Below are 13,710 nucleotides of genomic sequence, written 5' to 3'. Positions count from 1 at the left end.
TCTCTTTATTAGATGTTTTGTAAGTTTTATTATTAAATTTTCAACTATAACATATCGATTCATGCAAGCTAGTCCAGAATGCAATATAATAAATTTTGATTTTTAAATGCTTTTTATTATTACAAGTTATGTTCAAGATACATCTTATATCTATTTTAATAGCTACTGATCTACTGATCATTTTCTATTTTACAATTTTTATTTTATTTTATTAATAATCATAGTATTATATTATTCTAATGTTAATGTACAGCATAAAAGGAAAAAGAGCTCAAAAACCTATTTACAATTCTTATAAAAGCTCATAATACATCTAATACATAATATTAATTAAAGACTCTCTAAAGTCGACGATCTAAAGCATATTGTGTTTAGGTAATGTGTGTTTATACCTGAAGGGTATAGACATTTTGTTGTAATCACCGAGACTCTTCACAAGTGTGTTATTATGTTTATTATTGATTCTGTCATACTACTGGTTAGTTTGTGACTAATGGAATATTATTTATGGCATGTAGTTTTTTCAAGTTAGTATATATGGGTGTGTTATAAATTATTTTTATGGATTTATTTTGTATTATTTGGAGCTTGGAAAGGTTAGAATTTGAGGCGTGTTTCCAAACAAGTGAATATAAGCATGAATAATAAACTTCTGATGAGTAGAAAACCACTTTTAAGTAGTTTTAAATTGTCCAAACCAACTATACCATCGGCTCTAAACCTAAATTGAGTCACGTATCTCTTTAAAGTCTATTCTACTTTATCCAAACCGTGTCCAATGGATACCAATCCACTTTGTCTGCACCAACTTGCATCTCAAAATAAGTAAAATGATCCCAAACATTGCTCACATATGACATGGAGAAAGATCACGTTTTTGAAATAGCTCTACCGAAAAGTTCAAATTCAACAAAAGGTTTCAAATACTATACAAACATATAGTACATATAATAAAGAAAAGGTAGATATATATATATTTTTTTTTTGCTAACGAAGATTTACGTGCAACGTGCTCCACGTAAAACACTTTTGTCACACGTTTCTGTCGCCCACGCATTTCTCATTTTTCCTTTAATGTTCTTTTGATGTATTTCGTAAAGTATTCACCGCCATTACGTATGAGCTTTCACGCTGCTTATTTTCTTATTTTCCTTATTTTACTATATAAGTTTTGTTCGATTTCTAGCCGGAACGAATAGCGTGCATTCTTCAGCGTCTCGCCTGCTGCATTTTCTTCATATCTCGCGCATTTTTCACTGCACCGACCCAGTTGATTTAGTGCTACCGATTCCAGACCCAAACTACGTTTCCTGCAACTATTCTAGATAAGGACTTCACTTCTTGTAAAGAACTTCTACTCGAGTTACAATTTGTTAAAGCACAAATTTCATCTGTCCTATCTTCATTGAATATACTATATTTCGTACGTATAAAATGGCACGGAAACGACCAAAACTTTCAAAGCGTGTATGCCTTTTAAAAACGTGCATTTTACCAAAGGAACGATCTACTCGTACATATGTACATACATATATACATTTTCTTCGCCTTTTTGTTAAATTTTTGATAAAAAGATATTTATTAGTACTTTTCTTCTAAATAAATTGAAAGATGCAGTAAAATTATTTCATCTTATTCGTGTAATGGACGTTTGGCTGAATGTACATTTGACAGATTGAAAAATGTAATTGCTTTAATTTATTTCTAATCAGCAGTGTATGGTGAATGACTGAATGATGATGATGATGATGATGATAGTGAAATAAGAGATAATACCAAGACGTATTTACCGGTCGTCGGTTCGAAAAACTTTGACTGGCAATTTTTTCAATCTAGAAACAACTTAAGTTGAAAACGACGTTTCATATCATATGTTTATAATATAAAATAATCATATCTAATATATAATTTCGAAAGAGATTTTGTAAAAATATATGTTTATAAGTAACTTTGGTTGGGAATAGTAATCAAGTGAAAATTTCTATGACGATGAATCGATTCAAATAAATTTAATTTTTATACAAATATTAAATTTAATTTAAGTTGTCACTCAGCATAGTGTCCGTTCGGCCAAATGTCCATCGGCTTAATGTCAACTCGGCCAAGCGTCTATTCGGCCAAAAGTCTGTCAACCTTATTTTATATAATACTTATATAATAACATTTATATATAGAAAATCTTTAAATAATAACATTTATACATATATAGAAAATATTTATATAATAACATTTATATATAGAAAATCTTTATATTATAACATTTATATATAGAAAATCTTTATATAATAACATTTATATATAGAAAATATTTATATAATAACATTTATATATAGAAAATCTTGTAATTAAATCGGGTTAAAGGAAAGGTCACAATAAATCAACAAAACCAAAGAAAAATTATTTCTGGACTTAATTTTACTCAAAAAAACTTTCATTAGTGTAAATTTTAAATTTTAATTTTAACCTTTTTCTTTCAGTAATTTCAATCAAATTTGTTATGTACAAAAAGTGTCACTTTAAGAATAATTTCTCAGATTTTTTTATTCGAAATGAAATACAGATTATCTACATATACATTTATGACGAAGAATTTTGCTAGTTTATTGGACAATTATTATATCAACAATTTTCAATTTAAAACCTTCAAATTTGATATACACATAATGTAATACTACATATACTATCATACTCTCGCTTAAAAGCTTTGTAAAATTTTCATAAAAAAACTCGTCGTTTTTAACATTTTCTATTAAGTAACTACAAATGTTGAATATACATAACTATAACAATTAATTATTGTATTTGGCTAAATATCAGCCTAATGTTCGTTCGACCAATATTTCGCCCGTCAACTGAAACATTTGTCATTACTAGTTTCTAGAAACGTTACAACAAACCCTATGAAAAGACAAACAACTTGTTTCGGTGTCTAAGAAACTTTTGATGAACAGCATATCATTTCATTACATGTAACTTTAGCATACACTAAATCTTCACAACTTCGATTCATACCTAAAGTCTATACAAAATCGTCAATACACACTCGAATCTTCACCGTCATAGATCCCGAAGACACTAACGAGTATCTTCAACATCCTTTTACATCAATCCTTGAATATTTCATTTATGATTACGCCCCTCAACATGACTGATGCCAGAGATTGTGTTCGCTTTCGTGCAGCAAGACCCATTTCTGGGTCATTACCATTTTTCGCACCACCCCCAGAGATTTCAGCTCGGAAAATCTCACAGCGACCGGATGTTTTCGCAGCTTCCGCCCCCACACCTTTTCCGACTTTGGCCGCACCTTCGGCTTTTTTGCATGTATAAATAAACGATAGCAACCCGTCGGACTAATGAACTAGCCTCATTTACAATTCACCAGAGCCACGGCTGGCAAAATGACGATCACCACGAGTACAAAGATACATACATATACATACATATGTATATGGGGACATTCAAATAGTTTCCGTGAAATACCAAATCTCATTAACCGTTGAAGGCCGGAGCGTCGAGATCAAACGAGTGTCCCTAACTGGGGTCGAGTAGTACCCCAGTATTTTTTAATCAAAAAACAGCTTTTCTCAATACAAATGGGGTTCAATATACATATATCTTAGTAATCATTTTATACATCAACATAAAAAAAGTTGTAATCGTATAGCATGTTTTTGACTATTTTTGTATTAAAAAATAACGATAATTATCAACATGCAAACATAGGCAAGGCCAACAGGCGACTGCATGACTCAATAGCCACGCGCCAAAAGTGATGAAAACAAAACCTTGCGAAAATATAGCTGTCTCTTTCTCTCGCAGTGATTCATCGATCAACAATAATATGCAAGCGAACAGTCTTATCGCTACCGGCTTTAAATCATACTTTGGAAAGTAAAAATGTATTTTTTTACGATGTACCCCTTTTCTAAATCATACAAAATTTATTAAAATAAATTTCTTGTAGTTCATTCCAGGAATTCAAGAAATATAGGGTGTATAGCTTTGAAAACCACATAGTTATTATGAAAAACGTAAAAATTGAGGCATTTGCATACCCCACTTGGGTGAGGGAGAGGTAAAGTAAAAACATATTGAAAATACAACCCTTCTGCTAAAAAAGAGTATTTTTCTATTCAAACCACTGCAGTACAGTCATTTCCAAACAAAGTTTTTGAACTATTTTTCCTATTATGCTGTACATTAACATTAGAATAATATAATACTACGATTACTAATCAAATTAAATTAACATTGTAAAATTGAAAATGATCAGTAGATCAGTAGCTATTAAATTAGATATAAGATGTATTGTGAACATAATTTGAAACAAAAAATGAAACAACGCTACTATTTTTTGACGATCAATTTTCAGTATAGGTATATGTTATACCATTATTACTTAACGCTGTCTTGAGTTCAGTTCTATTTTAGCTCTAGAACTTAATATTAATAAACGTGCAATTATGAGCTATGGACGTGCACATTCACTCTATTGTCACAGATATTCCATTGGATCCGTCTTGTTGAAGCGTGTGGAATCTATGGAATCTATTATATATCACTTTTGATCTTCAAATCACCTTTCACAACCACATCAAGACAGCTGCTGACGTTTCTTATCATCGACTCGGATTTGTCTTGACGTATGCTAGGTAATTCTCCAACCCTTTGTCTTCTCGCTTGCTTTTCAACTTGCTTGTGAGAAGCAAGTTAGAGTATAATGCAATTGTGTGGAATACCGCATGAAGCAAATTACTCTCTAATGGTTGAGAAAGTGCAAAAAGCATTTCTTCGTTTCCTATAAAGGAAAAAGTGTGGGTATTACCCATATCTCTACCCTACTCCTTTACTTTTGAACATGCTTGTGTAAAATTCCCTCGAACTTCGGAGAAACTTCTCATTCATTCGTTTCGTTCTCCAGCTTCTACGTGGAAATACGTCATGCCCGTCGTTCCTGGAACAGTTGAGACTTTATGTCCCTAAATATTATGTGGATGTTACACATTGCTCGCACAGTTCTTTATCGAATGGCTCCTATTCCAAAATATATCCGACTTCACAATAAAATCTTTGCTGCTGAGTCTGAATGTGATACTTTCCACCTCAGTGAGTGTAGATTATGGGAGATTATTTTAACATATATGTCTGGGAGCCTGCGCTCATCATTATTTCCATAATTGAATGTAATGTATGAGTGTAATTGTAATCTTCTTTCTTCCATTTGGGCCTCGCAGGGATGTTTTGTATTTGCGGCTGGTTTTTATACATTGGAGCTGGCTATAAGTGCAAGACATCTCCTAGTTTGTATTTTATTATTTTATATTTTTGCTTTATCTGCTATTATTATAATGGTATTGTCTTTAATGATTATGTATAAATATATTTTTGTCTCTGTATTTTTTCGAGCATTGTGGCGCATTAAGGACTCCTGTAATGCCACAATTTCCGGGGACTTTTCGCACGCCCTTGCATATGTATATATTCGGGGAAAATCTAAATTTAAACTTGTCGTCGTATTCTTTTATTCGAAGGGCACTGGGTGGAATTTCATCTAGTTGAGAGTCATCCCACACCTGGATCTGGCGGACTACCCCTACGATAGTTGGGATCACACGACCGTACAGGGGAGACGACGTGCAAATTTATCGACGGCTTACGTTCCCAAATCCGTCAACGACTACTGGGTCTCGTTTAGTGGCACCCCTACTGTTTAAGGTCACACGGACCCGAGAATAAATTATATTATACTATCTGGAAGATATTTTTTTATGAACACGGTAGCCGTTTTCATGCTAGCGCAGTTTTGCCTAAAGATCAACACGTTTGAGTGATATTTTGACAGCTGAAACATTTGATATACATATGTATATACAATAGTCCAATTCCGTATTTTTGTTTATTTGTTTGTTTTTAATAACAACATTAGATACATACGATATATAAATGAGAGAATATTGTTTTCCATTGATTAGTATCAAACCCGTGAGTCTTCTACATACTAGTGATTCAGACGCATTACCGTTGAATCACCTTTTGTTTAGAGATTTATAACTGTGCTCACGATTTATAAAAGCTCACTTAATTGAATAATTTAGTGAGCTTCAAACTAATTAACCCTTTGAGTGCTGATGTTTTTCTGTTGAAAGCCCTCCACGCTGAAAATTTCCAACTAGAATTATTTAGAAATCCAATAGAAAGCATGTATAAATATTGTAGCTAATCCAAACAAACACTAGATAACTACCGCCGAAGATTTCGAGTTTTGTAAAGGTGTGTTTACATTATTTAATATATTTCGCAACAATATAAAAAAAGTCTATAATTGAACGTAATTTTCCAAAACTAGTTTCATCTTCTTCATTGTTGTTAAAATGTAATGCTCACAATCCAAATGCCAAGCCACAATCTAAAATACTCAGCAGTTAGGGATTTCCATCGAAAAATTGCATGCTATGGTTATAAATTCAGAAATTCCGCTGTAAGCCAGTCTTTATAAACATTGATATGGATTACACGATCCATGTTCAATGCTACCTGGTAAGGTTTAGCAGACTATAATGGGTTCCACAATTAAAAATAAAAAAACCTTCTACTTAATTAGAATTGATAGAAACAATAAAAAAATGTTTGGTACATTGAAATAACTGATGAGTACACTACCAAATCTTCCCATATATTACCGATTCCTAATAATTTGAATAACATGGTAGTTTCATTTAAATTTTTATTGTATTGCTACTTGATATTATGTCAAACATTATAAACTTCATTTTAATAACAATAACATTTTAAAACAAGGAATATTGATAGTTTCAAGCCGGAAATCTTTCATTGACCGAAAAAAATGTTCTAAAAAGTATATTTTTGACTTTTAATATTCGCTAGATAATTAATTATAATTATTTTAAAGCAATAAAAAATTGAAATCAATAGAAAAAACATCTGACTATTGATGTCAATACTCACTTACGCACAGCTATACTAAATTTTGAGTTAAAGACTACAAAAGCCAAAAATCTGTAAAAATTGCTCATTTATGTAAAAGCTCATATCTCATAAACGAAAGATTTTTTTTTGCAATGCTGATCTTTTTTGCTGAATTTTTCTCCGTGCCAAAATTAACTTTCGAAAACAAAAACACCGTCCAATTCATCCAATCCGACCTTTTATCAGAACATCCGTTCGGAATCATCGTCGGGGGAGGCTTTCCAACGACACGAAAGTTTAGTCTTTGGGTCCTCGGAGGCGTTGTAAAGTCGGCAAGCCCCAAGATCCGGACCGGGCGGTTAGGCCGCGTAATTTCAACTCACCGGTCCCCAGGGCCTAATGAAGTCGGGCTTATCATTTGCGAAATATGTACGTATTTGCCTACTGAAATACGATATGTAATTACACCGAGGTACACCCAACTTCAAATTACAAAAAAAAAACCAAAGACCCAAGGACCTCGAGTCTAATCAAGATTTATCGGGCAAATTGTCCCGGTCGGGAATTTATTGATTTCAATGTACACACACATAAATTTTGGAACTACGCAACGTCCCAATACATTAACGACCCGGCTCGTTTTCCGATAATTCAATTATAACCATAACAACCATTAGTATCCTTCAATTTGGACCCCCGTTAAAATACGTTCTAGTTGTGGGGCTATTCGATAAACGTCCGTCAGTCGACGGTGAATTTGCCCCGCAAATTGTCCGTAACTAATTAGCACAAACCCGAAATGGGTGGATACGCTCACCATAAAGGATACCGAATATTATTATTCTATGTATTTAAATATATCTTTTTTTTTGGAAGGAAGAAGGACACGCGTCATCGACCCTCCTTTCAGTTGAAAAAGTCTCGCTGAAACGCTCAGCTTTTATTCACAACTTGGATTTGTGGGATGGGGCAAGAAAAAAGATCGTTCTCCTAATGCATGGAGACTGTGTACCTTTGATATAATCCAGAGATCGTCAAGTGTCTTTGTTTTGTTGGCGGTTTTTTCTTTTAAGCAGATTTTAACAGAGTCTAAAATAAGTGGTGCGTAAATTTTTGAAGGCGCGGTAACTCAAATATTAACCTTTCCAAGCTCCAAATAATACAAAAAAAATCTCTAATAATAATTTACAATACACCCATATATACTTACTTGAAAAAACTGCATGCCATAAATAATATTCCGTTTGTTACCGACATTACTAACAAACTAACCAGTAGATTCTATGACAGAATCACTAATAACCAAACTAACACACTTGTGAAGAGTCTCGGTGATTACAACTGAATGTCTATACGATTTAGGTATATACACAGATTACCTGAACAAAGATTACCTTTTATCTCAATTTTATATATCGAAGAGATGGTAGGAGTGAAGCATCCTAATTTCATGTAATTCCGCATCTTTTACAGATTTCAATAAGTACATGAATATCCAAAATTTAGCTTAGATTAATGAAACATGCTAGAATTTTATAAGGAACAACTTTATAAGAGGATTAAATCCAAAGATAGAGGTGAAATGTTGGAATTTCAAATAATCAGCAATGTTTTACAGATTTCAATATACGCATACCTATACGAAATTTGATATAAATCAGTTTAATATTGTATATTTATTTTTTACAATTTCGCCATAGTAACATTACAGATAAGCTCCAGGTTGACACTATGGCTAATTTATCACAAGACATTTAAAAGTCATAATTAACGATCTAAATACATAATTATTACATACATACACATGTTAATCGAAACAATACCTGACATCTATGGTCAGATATAACAAACATCGTATAAATACGATTAATAACATTTTTCATGAAACAATACGAATTTTTACATTGTGAAGGAAAATTGGGAAGGAAAAGCCAATTTAACAGGAACCGTTTCAATGAAAATAAGAAAAATTAGCAAATTCTGTTTAGAAACGATCGACCTCCAAAATCCAAGCCAACAACGAGACTCTTAGTGGTAATCGAACCCGTGACATCAAGCACGAAAGAATTCATTACTAGACCACGCTGCTGGTAAATTAAATATGAAATATATGAAACGATTAAACAAACACACTTTTTACATTTCAGATAAATAAAGCCTTTGTGATATGTTTAATACACACCACATTGTACAAACACATATACTACGAGTATATTGCACTACAACAAACAAAAGTCAACCATGTAAACAATTTCACTTAATTGCAACCAGAAAATCAACTCAATCAATACAAAAAAAAAACAACACCGTGCACTTTTCTTCATTACATTGCAAATTCAAAGCACAGAGCACAAACATCGCAACGTGCTAAGATTAACAATACGATCCAGAGACACTTGAGTCACAAAGCAGTGAGTTTAGCATCAAAAACAGACAACGCGATCGACATTTTCAATCAGAAAAAGGTTCCACGTCCCTGTTACAGACCTAGACGTATTGTAGTGGCGTGGCGCCGAGTTTTCATTGTGCTGACGTGTTTTTCTCTGAATATTTTCCGCTGTAGCCAACATATGTACATACAAACATTCAACGGGATCTGTATTTAGGTATGTATTGTACACACATACGTGTATACTATGTATGTATATGGTATTGACAGACTACGGTTTACCTACGACGAAGCAAACGAATGAACACCACTCGACAGAACAAACTAATATCGCGCAAGCAAATGAACGCTTCAATAAATTGCAATCTGCCACCTTTGTGTACGTATGTTTGAGCTTAAAACAATCGGAAATTTGTTCGAGTGAGAAAAATGTCAAATTTGTACTAAATAATGCCAGGCGTTATTGTAAATATTGAATTGTAATGGCTTTGGAAGCGCCACACAATGTTGAACACGTGAATTGTAAATGCTAACAAATTAACTAAAGATAATGTGATAGAATCACTTATAAACTAAACTATTAAGTTAGTGAAGGGTTTCCTCTCGGTGATTGTTAAAAGACGCCTGTTCGCTTCAGGCATAAATACAATTACAAAAGCATTTAGATTGCCGACTTTAAATAGTCTTAAATTAACATTTAAAATGTACTGTGAAAATTTGAGCTTTTCTTTCTATTATGTTTTAGACATTTGCATTAAAATAAAATAAGCATTATACTGTACATATATAATTACTGGGAAATAGTAAATAAAATACATAATGATCACAAGACCAGTATCTTATACATATATATGTATTAAAATGAATGTTAAATATATTCTGCATGTATATAAATATGAACCTTACGAATAATAAAAAATAAATTTGGAATACAAGCGTTTCATAAACCATAATACTATTGTTACTTTTTTCTTTGTATAAATATTCCGAAAAAAACATTGTATTTATATATAAAAACATTGTACATATTATATATAATTATCTTTATAGGATTGCTATTTATTCGTAAAATATAAATAAGATCAACCTACATTTCATATAAAATAAAAATTAGATGATTCGTTGTTTTTATGTATATTTAAAATAATTATTTCGCTCTTACTTTTTAACCCAACTTTATCATTTACCATTTATTTTATTATTTATTTACTTTAAAAATGAGCGTAAAATATTTATCAAATTATCCATTATATTTTTTCTAAACAATGAATGCTTGTTTTTAAATTAAAAATGGTTCAGAATTTGATAACGTGAATAATTTGGCTAAATAATATTCATTTTCGTGAGAAATATTATGGAATGGTGCTCTATCGAAAAAAAGCCTATTTTTTATTACATACATATGAATAATAAAAGAATATAATAGAAAATTGAATAGCTAGATATTTAGAGATTAAATTGAGAATAAAATAATTGAAAAATTTTGCAATTTTTTTTTTTTTTTTTTGTTGAAGCTTTTAAGCATTTTAGGTTGCGATACAATTTTTTTTTTATAAACCTCCTTTATTTGCTTATTGCATACTTAAAAGAAAAATATTAAACTGTTATTAGAAGGCTTGTACTAATTGAAATATTTCAAATACCAATTTATTTTGCTTAAGTGAAGACCACTTTAATATAATATGCAAAAATACGCACATAAATATTAAACTGCATATATTAAAATATGAATCCCTTTACATATTCTAGGAATCGTTTTTCCGAATTAATTTTTAAGCAAATTACATACATACATACATGTAATAATTCATCCATTTGTTCCCATACACATATCAATAATCGTACCTGTCGTTAATCTCTTTGATAATTTCCATTTTGATAGCATTCAAATATACGTAAAATACGATCCGATTTCAACAACGCCTAAATCGCATTGTAAATGCAAAATTTCAATCTCCACTAATGCATATTAAATTTAATACACACGATGCACATGGCGTATTGTGCCAACATTGGCTTAAATATCGAATATCCCATTGGTTTTTGTTTAAAATTTTCTATATTTAAAAAAATAAAATAAAAAACTCACCTAATGAAATCGAACGAAATCAGATTCGAAAGGGGCATTCGCCATTGCGGCAATCTGAAATATATAAAAAATAATTTAACACTCTGTGGATTGATATTATAAAGTTTAATTCGAAATTAAGACTCGCTCTTATAACAAAGGAGCGAAAATAGATTTGGACACAAAGGGCCGACACTCAAACACGAATATTGTCAAGGGGAAAAGTTGGAAAATTAATGTTTCGATCCATGTAAAAGGAGTTTTTCGCGAATCTTCCACTTAAAATTACTTTGTCGTACGGTAAGCGGATAAAACCTGATTATCCATTGTAGCATTAAATTAATTTTACGGCGATGTATACCGAACTAAAACGGCCGTTTAAAAGCTTCAGAAGTTTCGTTCGGACCATTATAACGAGTGATTCAACTGTTATGTCGGAAGTTTTTCTTAAATAAAACACATATTTTAGGAGCGAATATTTACTCTACCCAAAAGTTTGAAACGCAACATAATTATAATATTAATTTATAATCAATTTAATCACACGAAATAAATTTAATGACATTGCTGTTAATCCGCAGCAGCTTCAATAAGATGACGCGACATTTCATACAAGTCATCAAACAATTTCTTAATTGCAACCAAGAGCCGCTTTTTTTTCTTTAGCAATAACACTGTTCGACACTAAAAATTGTTCAGAGACGAAATATGACTTTTCTTATAGATCTATGCCTAGTAAATACTGATCTGGTAATAAAAAATGTTTATTGGCTCGAGATTCGGAGATATGTTTTTTTTTAAATCGCGCGATTTTTCTATATCTTCGTGTTGTTCGGTCGATGTCTCAAAATCTGTCAATTTTCTGTTCAAAATGAATATTGGAATCTATATTCCGGTATTTTATCTTTCATTTGTAGTACTTTTCAGCTTTCAAATCTCTCCAAGTAGTCGTCCAGTTCAAATCAAAAGTCAAAAGTGCGTATTTTCATTTGGGATTTTTTCCCACTTTTAATACTATTTTATATTAAGTAATATAAAATAATAACTAACTGGCTAACCTCAATTAATTAAACGAAAAATTACTGGGCATAGATCTATAAGAAAAGTCATATCTCGTCTCTGAATCAAAAAAAAAAGTTGTAATTTGTCGAACAGTATCAGTATATAACAAATACTTCAGTATCTATACTTCAGTAATAGTCAAGCTGACATAGATTCCAATTAATAAATAAATATTTATAATACACTAATATAATATACAAATATAGAGCATACCCACAAAGCATTTCCCAATAGAGGAAACATTTGGTAAATTTAATCTAGTTTGAAATATCTTATTCGCGTATTGTGTTTAACATCCACATTGGTTAACCTCAAAGGCAAACGAAATTATAACGGAAGAGTTAAAGGCGTAATCAAATTACGTTCTCGGATATTACGTAAGAAACGTGACTGAAAACTTGGTAATGACAATTAATTAACAGATTCGTGACTGGATACAGTTAAATAATTAACACACAATTTAATTGTCTTTGTATTGCTTGAATCTTTTATTCTTCCGTGTAAATTGAGCATTCTTCCGTGTAAATTGAACTCTCAATGTATATTAAATTTGTGCTAAAAGCTACTGATAGTTAGAAAAAGCAATTTTATGCAAGCCGGAAGTACTAGAAACTACACTTTCGTACCATACTAAGCATTTTGCCGGACATTTAGCAGTTAGTATATTTAAAGTATTGATCATTTAAATATAAAATTTATCAAAAGCGTCAGTTTCATTTTTATATATTTATATGAATATATTTTAAAACAATAATAATATTTACTAAAGAAGATATGATCTTTTATATTTATGATTAAAATTAAAAAAAAAGTATTATACTTTCAAATATGCCAATACAAAATATACAATTTTATAATAAAGAGTTCAGATACATAGTTAAATATTCATGTTGTCCTCAATATTGATATATTTTAAACAAAATACTTATGAGCCGTTATATTATAAAAATATCTCCCAAAACATTGAATATAACGTTTTATGTTTACGAATATTTAAAAATACCGGTGACCAGTAATACTTTTATTCTATTTTTTCGAGTATCTAAAAATATCGAATTAAAATAAGTGATAAAAATTTATGGATTAAATCAAACAGAAAGTGTTTTTATAACTGAAAATTGAATTTCCGCCACTCTCTAATATAATGGCTCATATTATGTACGTAGAACAATTTGAAATACATTTTTAAGAACCAATTTTAATTCAGTATTTCTTAAATAAAAATTGATGTTGGCAATACTATCTTCAATGTATGTAGTTT

General features: G+C 31.0%; 1 protein-coding gene across 2 annotated transcripts in view; it reads right to left on the bottom strand.

Annotated features, from left to right (window-relative positions):
- kek2 (leucine-rich repeat, immunoglobulin-like domain-containing kekkon 2 protein) overlaps positions 1-13,710 on the bottom strand; it is a 253,432-nt gene that overhangs the window by 139,672 nt on the left and 100,050 nt on the right. For both annotated transcript variants that reach the window (XM_077442144.1, XM_077442145.1), the window contains one exon: positions 11,409-11,462. The gene's annotated coding sequence lies outside the window, so the exon portion shown is untranslated. The remainder of the gene's footprint in view (positions 1-11,408; positions 11,463-13,710) is intronic.

This window comes from Arctopsyche grandis, chromosome 12, assembly GCF_051622035.1.
Source record: "Arctopsyche grandis isolate Sample6627 chromosome 12, ASM5162203v2, whole genome shotgun sequence".
NCBI classification, from domain to species: domain Eukaryota; kingdom Metazoa; phylum Arthropoda; class Insecta; order Trichoptera; family Hydropsychidae; genus Arctopsyche; species Arctopsyche grandis.
This window is presented reverse-complemented; position numbering and strand designations above follow the sequence as displayed.